Here is a 9,095-nt window from a genome sequence, read left to right as displayed (position 1 = left end):
TGAACAACAGAGAAAGATGGTGTCTCAACTACCCCTCCCCACTACCACCACACATACAAAAGAAAAAATCAGACTGGGGTTACAACTCAGAGCTGCAGTGCTTGTCTAGCATATGAGAGGTTCTGGGCTCAATTGCTAGCATTGGAGTGGTGGGGAGTTCAATACCCTAAAAGAACAATATTACAGTAAACTGAGCAAGAAAACAAAACAAAACAAAATCATCATTTTACTATTTCAAAACTACTTTTATTTGCCCTGGACCTTGAGGAAGCAGGCACAGCCTCAACCTGAAGAATGACCCCAGCAAGTTCCTGGACCTCTGCAAGCCTCAGCCAACCATACCATTGGTGCTAAGGACCATGCATCTATCCAGAGGAATGTGGTCAAGACTGATAATGTCACAGGAAGGTTTGATGGTCAGATTAAAACCTATGCTATCTGTGGGACCATTTTGCCAGATGGGCGAGTTGGATGATTCTAGTCTCCGGCTGGCTAAGGCTGATGGCATCTGAAGGAACCTAGGAGTCAGCACAGAACATACCCAGTCACCAAATTCTGAGCACAGAGGAGATTTATTACCCTGGAGGGACAAGCAGCACGGGGTGAGGAAGGGGTTCGCCTCCGAATCAGACAAAGACAGCAGCAGGTGCTTTTGTAGGAGTGGGTTTTAAAGGAAATAAAAGGAAATCTGTGCTAGGGTCAGTGGGTAAGGACAGGTTAGCCAGTGTAGCTGAAAAATGAATTTTGATTTCTGGACCTTGGGGTTTTGATAATTGAACCCTGGACTTTTGGTCAGGCATAAGAAAGTGGCCAAATAAGGGACTAGACCTTGGGGCCTGGCTAAATCTAATGGTGTAGTGAGGAAGAGGGAAAGGAGGAGGGCCCTCCCAGCCCCATGTTTGCAATGTTTGGGTTTGTTAGAGACCATCAGCATCTTTCAAAGAACTTCTGCCCAGAGGAAACTGGGGAATATTTGTCATAAGTAAACACGAGAAACCAACCAAGCAAACAAAACCATTGATTTTTAAGCTAGCCTGGTTCATATAGCAAGGACCAGGGAGGGAAAGATGGAAGTAAGGAAATTTTTTATTTCCTATGATGTCTTTTCATATTAGTTCTCCAAATACTTCTCCCACTGTAATACATGTAAGACAAATACTAATGATTATGTGAACAGTTATTTGTAGTTTTAAAAGACACGAGGTCTCTGGTGCCGAAGACATCACACACCTTTGCTGCAAGATGTAGAGAAAGGAGGCTGGGATGCAGCTGGATGCTTCCTCCCTGCTGGCTAGCGGCTAGCTTTCATGGTTTAAGGACCTGCTATGCAGGTTGCTGGGAGAAAAGCAAACGCTATCAACAGACCTAGGCAACTGCGAATCCTACAGACCACAACTGTGTTCTGTTCTCTCCGCTCTGTTTCCTCACTTTTTATATGAGCCTGTCACTTAATGATTCATTTAAAATAGAATTAAAAGCCGGGTTGGTGGTGCATGCCTTTAATCCTAGCACTCGGGAGGCAGAGGCAGGTGGATTTCTGAGTTCAAGGACAGCCTGGTCTACAAAGTAAGTTCCAGGACAGCCAGGGTTATACAGAGAAACCCTGTCTCGAAAAAAACAAACAAACAAATAAATAAATAAATAAATAAATAAATAGAATTAAGTTTATTGTTTCATTTGTATGTGTGTTTAGGTGTATGGGGTGTGTGTGTGTGTGTTCGTTCACAAGCCATAGAGAGTGAGTTCTCTCCTTCCACTATAAAGAAGTCTCCAGGCTTGGTAGCAAGAGTCCTTAGCAACTGGTAATCTTGCTTGCTTTTGTTGATATTTTTAGTCCAGGATAGCCTCACACCTTAAACAAGACATGTAGTTGACCCTGAACTTGAACTCCTGATCCTCCTGCTCCTGCCTCCCAAAAGCTGAGATTAAAGTTAGGCCCCACCACACACAGCTGAGAGGTGATTTTCAAAACAGACTTTACTGAGTCTGAAAAGTGCTTGGTGGGTTGTGAAAGCAAGGAACATCCTAGGACTTTTCTTTGTCAAGCTTCATTACTGTCCTGTGTCATGAAAACTGAACAAAGGAAGTATTCATTTTCTGAGAGGAAAGAGATTATCTACAATCTCCATAAATTTACATTTTTAAAAAATGCATGCCTGTTTTCAGCACATACAATTTGACCAACAAGAAGCTCTCACATAAGGACGTGTGCCTCAGAATCCTGGAGTGATGCTACTTGCCAGACACTCTCCATTATCATACCACTTATGCGACTTTCATCCAAAGACACTTCTACATTCCTGGTGTGAGACTCCAAATACTTAAACTTCCTGAAGGTCGTTTCATTATTTACTCGTTTTAGCACACAGAGGCTGGAATGTCCTCTCCTGGCACAAAGAGTTCTACTGGAAGTCTAGAGAGAATAACGTGTCTTCATACTTTAGTGACTAAGGAGAAAACACGTGTGGAAAGGGGAGAAAAGCAAGTTCTGAGAAGTAGACGCTTATTATCTCTGGGTCAGATCCTTGGAACTCTTTACTAGTGAGGTCATACGTTTTGTTCCAGTTGGGGCTCATTTATCTCTGCTGGCTTCCTTAATTATAGCATGCTAACTCCGGCCAACTGTTTAACAAATGTCCTTTCTTGAGCAAAAGGGAACCTAAAAGAAGAATGTTTTAGGGCTGAGGAAAAGGCTCTGTTGGTAGAGGGCTTGCATGAAACTCCGGGCTTGATCCCCATTACCACTTAAACTGGCCAGGCATAGTGACACATATCTCCAGTCCTAGCACTGGGGAGGTAAAGGCCAGAGCATCAAAGGTTCAAGGTCATCCTGAATTACTTAGAGAATTCTAGACAGCTTGAGCTGCAGGAGAACCAAAATCAAAAACAAACAAAAACTATGTAAATCCATCACTACAATTAGAAAAAGCACACACAACAACAAGAACAAGAGCAACAACAACAAAACCAATTACTTAAATGACATTGAATGAGAAGAGGTTTATTTATTTTTTCTTTTTCTTTTAAAGACGGTTCTCATTCTATTCCCCTGGCAGAACTGGCCTGTAACTATTTACATAACTATTTATATAAACCAGAGTGGCCTCACATCCACAGAAATCTGCCTACTTCTTCTTCATGAATCTTGAGATTAACGATGTGTACCACCACGCCTAGCAAGTAACATTTTCATTTTCATCTAGATACTGGTTAGGAGTATATATGAAGACACTGCCCATATCACGCAGGCAAATCAATCCCTAAGAGATTCTAGATGAACATTTAACCAATCTGCCTTAATGGTGGTAAGTCCCCAAAATTTATTTAATAGCGTCCGGATCAATAGTCAAGTACAGCCCCCTTTTATTTTATTTTTTAATTTTTATTCTTTGTGAATTTTACCTCATGCACCCCAATTTCACTCATCTCCCTCTCACCTCATAACCTGCCCTCCACTCTTGTAACCTCCCCTTCAATGGAGAAAAAACAATCCTCATTGAGGAAGCTGTAGTGTGTCCCACAGAATACACTTTTGTCTACACTTCTTTGCTTGCAAACGTTCACTCAAAGACTCGCTGGTCTGGTTCAAGGCCTCTGGCTTCTGCTACTCTAGCAGTACTGGAACCACAATGGAACTCCTCTGGGATATCCTGTTGTTGCCCCATGTCGTGGAGATTCTGTAGTTTTGAAACTGTAGAACTGGCCCCTTCATGCACTCCAGCAGTTCATCAGTAGGGTAGATGTTGGTCGGGGTGGGCCAGTTCAAATCCCTGGATCTGAGCCTGAGAGGAATCTGAGCTGGTCAGCCTGTGGCTCTCCTGCTCCCACACCTTCAGGGCTGGCTCTCCTGCAACCCACACCACCAGGGCCAGCTCCACACTGCTGCCCAGGCAAGGAGCAGGGCCTGCTCTCCCAAGTGTTGCAGTGGTGAGGGACAGGACCAGTTCTCCCACCTGCCATAGATGGTGAGAGATGAGGGTGGGGAGGAGGGTGTTTCTCCCTCTTCTGCGTCACCACCCAACAGACAAGAGGCAGGGCCAGCTCTCCTGCACTCAGGCCCTGGGGCTCCCCTGTAAACCTCAGGTTCAGGGCCTGCTTTTCTGTGCTGCCCAGGAAAGGTACAAGGCCCACTCTCCCAAGTGCCACAGCAGGTGAGGGGCAGGGCCAGCACTCCCAGTTGCTGCCAGTGGCGAGGGCAATGGGAAGTGAAGGGATCACTCCCTCACTGAGGCCACCGCACAGCAGAGCAGAGGCAGGGCTTGTTCTCCCATGCTTTGGCTGTCAGGGTTGATTCACTAGTGTCCCTACTACCAAAGTTAGGTCTACTCTGCTGCCCAGGTATGGTTTAGGGCCCGCTCTCCTGAGTGCTTCAGCTGGTGAGGCCCAGGGCTAGTTCTCCTGTTCTCATGACCCCAAGGCCAGGTCTCCCACCTGCTGCAGGTGGTGAGAGGCAAGGTGGGAGGAGGATATCTTTCCCTCATCCACAACACCACAGGGGAGATGAGTGACAGGGCTAGATCTCCCACGATGCCCAGGTGAGGAGGGGTGGGGCCAGTCCTCAGACATCAACATGTCCCCGGGCTGCAGCCCAGACCAGGGACATCTGCCTGGTCTTTGGTGGTAACAGACCCCAGCTGCTGCAAGGCCACAGGCCCAGATGTGGCCCCTAGTGGCAGCACAGGCTATGACCCCACCACGGTCCCAGGTGGCATCATCAGCTACTCACATCAGGCTGTTCCTCACTGCCCCTGAGCCTCCAGCTCTGCCTCTCTTCTTTGTGCCCACACCCTCAGTTTCTCTTTCTTTTCATTTCTTCACCACTGACTTGCTCCTCTAAGTGGCATCACAGTCTCTGAGTATCTGGGGTCGTCTCAGGAGTGGTCTCAGGAGTGCTATGCCCTGCTTGTACATATGGCACCAGGAAGGGATCATTTAGACTCTGGTCTGCCTCACCCCACACCTACATGCCTGCATGGCACCGGACTGTGGTCATCTCAGGCTAACATTTTTAGGGAGTCTTAGGCTACTAATTATTCAGGTGTTCACAGGTCAGAACTCTGAACATAGACATAGTGTCTGTCCTCCCTGCCACCTACTGACACACTTGTGACACACCAGCCACACCTGCAATGCCTCTAAGGGCAAGTAAGTACAGCTTTCTTAAATGGAAGGCCTGTGGCTAGAACTATAGCTCAGTGAGTGAGGCCCTGTGTTCAAAACCTAGCATAACACACACACACACACACACACANAGAGAGAGAGAGAGAGAGAGAGAGAGAGAGAGAGAGAGAGAGAGAGAGAGAAGAGAGAACCAAAAGATTTTATGTAAAAATCTGGACACATGAATTTCAAATAAAAACATTTCCAACAACAACAAACAAACAAAACCAAGAACAACAACAAAACCAATCAAGACTGACCTAATTTGGCTCAGGTGAAAAGACTCAGGGTGTCCCCTTCCTATTTCATTCAATCACCAAACTTACTCCTTTGGCTCCCTTGGTCACATGATTTCTCGTAAACTAACCAGTGCTATCTGTGAGAATGAGATACATTCCTTAGCACCTAACTTGGGACTACAATCACATTAAAGTTGGCTAATGAGGACTGATGTAGTATTGCCCAAAGGTAAACTAAAATTCAGGTTTTTAGTAAAAATAACTCTGCAGTGACCAGATGATACAGAATACCTAGAAAATTAGAAAAGCATTTTTTTGAGGGTGTTTCCGGAGAAGGTTGGCACATGGGCCTGAGAGGATGAGAAGGCACATCTTCAGTGTGTCTGGGCACTGCCCAGTAGGCTAGGAGAGGGGGAGAACCGATATAGGCTGTGGTGGTTTGAATCAAATGGCCCCATAGGCACATGGGAGTGTCACTATTAGAAGATGTGGCCTTATTGGAGTAGGTGTGGCTTTGTTGGAGGAGGTGTGTCATTAGGGTGTAGGCTTTGAGGTCTCAAGCCTGGCTGCATGTCACAGCCTTCCTTTCTGCTGCTTGCTGATCCAGATGTAGAACTCCAGCTCCCTCTCCAGCAGCATGCCTGCCCACACTCTGTCAAGCTTCCTGCCATGATGATAGTGGACCAAAGCTCTGAAACTGTAACCCAGCCCCAGTGAAATGTTTTTCTTTACAAGTGTTGACGCGGCCATGGTTTCTCTTCATAGCAATAGAAACCCTAACAAAGACACAAGTGAATTGGTTTTTTGTTCCCTCTGAGAGCTGGGGCATGTTTATCTCCTGCCCAGGACACCAGAAATCCAGGCCCTTGTGCCTTCAGGTTCCAAGATCTAAACCAGTGATAATGTCCAGGGATCACAGACTCTGACGTGCAGCTGTGCATTGTAGCATTGGTTTCCTTTGTTCTGAAGTCCTCAGACTTGAATTTAGTCACATCATCAGCACTGCAAGGCCTCTGCTATACAGTGGAACTCCTTAGCCACCAGAGTTTAGGGAGCCAAACCTGTAATAAATCTTCAAATATGTTTATATGAATACCTGTTGGTGGCCAGTGAGATGGCTCAGCAGGTAGAGGTGCATGCTACCAAGCCTGATGACATCTTTGATGCTGTTGTTGTGACAAAATGCCTCAAAAAAAGCAGGGTTTAGCTTGGCTCTTGGTTCAGGGGTGCAGAGCATCCTGGTGTAGAAGCAGGGGCTTGAGACAGCCGGTAACATTGCATACATGCTCAGGAAATGGAAAAGCTCGGACTCAGCTGTTAGCTTTCTTCTTCTTATCGAGTCTACGTTCTGAGCCCAGCGAATGATGGCTCTCACGTTCAGGGTGAGTGTCACCGCCTCAATTAACCTAATCACGACAATCCTTCACAGACATAGCCAGACACCAACACATTCTAGATAGTCCCTCACAGGTGTTCCCAGAGGCCTGTCTCCTGGGTGACTGTAGATCCTGTCTAGCTGATAATCAGTGTATCTCAGTCAGGAAGTATGAAAACACTGAAGCTTTGACAGCACTGGATAAGCGCAGCATGCCTGCAATCCATGTGCTTGGGAGGCTGAGGCAGGAGGAATGTAACATGAAACTTTGATGGGGACACGGGGTCTATCTTGAAGAGGTTCCCATTGGCCAAACGTTGCCCAACTGGAGCATCAAAATAAGCAGAACAGGCCAAAATAAGAACATATCATAAAAAAAAAAATCTACAAGGGCTGGAGAGATGGCTCGGTGGTTAAGAGCACCGACTGCTCTTGCAGAGGTCCTGAGTTCATTTTCCAGCAACTACATGGTGGCTCACAACCATCTGTAATGGGATCCGATGCCCTTTTCTGGTGTGTCTGAAGACAGCTACAGTGTACTCACATACATAAAATAGATAAATCTTTTAAAAAAATCTACAAATCCATGCTACAGCATACAAGAAAGAGAGAGAGAGAGAGAGAGAGAGTTCAGTTCCCAACAACCACATGAAGGCTCACAACCTCTGTACAGCTACAGTACTCATATACATAAAATAAATAAATCTCTTTTTTTTAAAAAAAAAAGAAGGAAATTACTTTTTGGTTTATTTATTTATTTATTTATTCATTTATTTATTTATTTGAGACAGGGTTTTTCTGTGTTTCTCTCTAGTCCTAGACTCTCCCAGAACTCATTTTGTAGATAAGGCTGACCTTGAACTCACATAGATCAACCTGGCTCTGTCTTCTGAGCACTGGGATTAAACATATGCACCACCATGCCCAACAAGAAATTACTTTTCATTAAGCCGGATGTGGTAAAACAGGCCTATAATTCCAGCACTTGGGAGACAGAGGCGGGTAGATCTTTGTGAATTCAAGTTCAACCTTGCCTATACAGGGAGTTCTGGGACAGTCAGGACTATGTAGAGAGACCCTGTTTGAAAATAAACATTAGTAATAAAAAGTAATAACAAAATAAGTAATAAAAGGTATTTTGTTTGTTTGGTTTGGGGGGTGCTGTTTTTTTGTTTTGTTTTTTGATACAGGCTTTTATTCCACCCTGGCTGGTCCTGAATTTGCTGTCAGGAATGACCTTAGACTCGTGATCCTCCTGCCTCAGTCTCAGCAGAGGTTCATGTGTGTGGCTGCATGCATGTGAGTAGGCATGTGTGTGGTCATGTGTGTATTTATGCATGTAGAAGCATGAGGCTGGCTTCAGCTGCTCTCCACCACATATGTTAAGGCAGAGTCTCTTGATGAACCTGGACACTCCCCACCCCCCAGTTAGGCGAGTCTGGCTAGCCAGCTTGCTCCGCTCTGCACAAGGGTCCCCTGTCTCCCAGATGCTGAAATTGTCGGCTATCTTCCACACCCAAGCATCTTTAACCTGGCTGGGTGCTAAGAGTCTAAATCCTATTCCCCTAGTCTTTTATTTTTTGTTACAGGTCTTTCTAAATTTCTCAGGCTGGCTTTGAACTTTTTGTAGTCCAGGAAAGTTTCAATATTTAATTGCCATTTTAGCTTCCAAGTAGCTGGGATTATAGACCTGTGTCACCAAACCATTTTAGCTTCCAAGTAGCTGGGATTATAGACCTGTGTCACCAAACGGTTCTTTTCACCTTCAAACAAGGACTCACTGAAAGCCCAGGGTTTGGAACTTACTATGTAGCCCAGGGTTCCTCAGATTCCTGAGTGCTAGGATTCCAAGTGTGAGTCATTACTCTTTTTTTGTTTGTTTGTTTGTTTCGAGACAGGGTTTCTCTGTATAGCCCTGGCTGTCCTGGAACTCACTCTGTAGACCAGGCTGACCTCGAACTCAGAAATCCGCCTGCCTCTTAATGTTTTTAATTATGGATACATGTGTTGTGGGTTTGGACATACAAGTGCAGTACACACAGTGACCAGAAGAGGGCAGTGTATCTCCTGGAACTAAAATTTCAGGCATTTGTGAAGTCATGTGGTGTGAGTGCTGGGGACCAAATGTGGGCCTTCAAGAGCAGTATGTGCTCTTTAACATCTGAGTCTTTTTCCAGTTAATTCATATACATATATATATATATATATATATATATATATATAAATTTTTTGGTTTGGTTTGGTTTTTCGAGACAGGGTTTCTCTGTGTAGCCCTGGCTGTCCTGGAACTCACTTTGTAGACCAGGCTGGCCTTGAACTCA

The 9,095-nt window shown here is 45.3% G+C and overlaps 1 non-coding gene across 1 annotated transcript; it reads right to left on the bottom strand.

Annotated features, from left to right (window-relative positions):
- Nucleotides 1-5,014: 5,014 nt before the first annotated feature.
- Nucleotides 5,015-5,146, bottom strand: LOC115030499. Its single transcript, XR_003836092.1, has one exon. It is a non-coding gene; the product is annotated as a small nucleolar RNA SNORA17 (small nucleolar RNA).
- Between the last annotated feature and the right edge of the window lie 3,949 nt (nucleotides 5,147-9,095).

The sequence above is a fragment of the Mus caroli genome, chromosome 2 (genome assembly GCF_900094665.2).
Source record: "Mus caroli chromosome 2, CAROLI_EIJ_v1.1, whole genome shotgun sequence".
NCBI lineage: Eukaryota > Metazoa > Chordata > Mammalia > Rodentia > Muridae > Mus > Mus caroli.
This window is presented reverse-complemented; position numbering and strand designations above follow the sequence as displayed.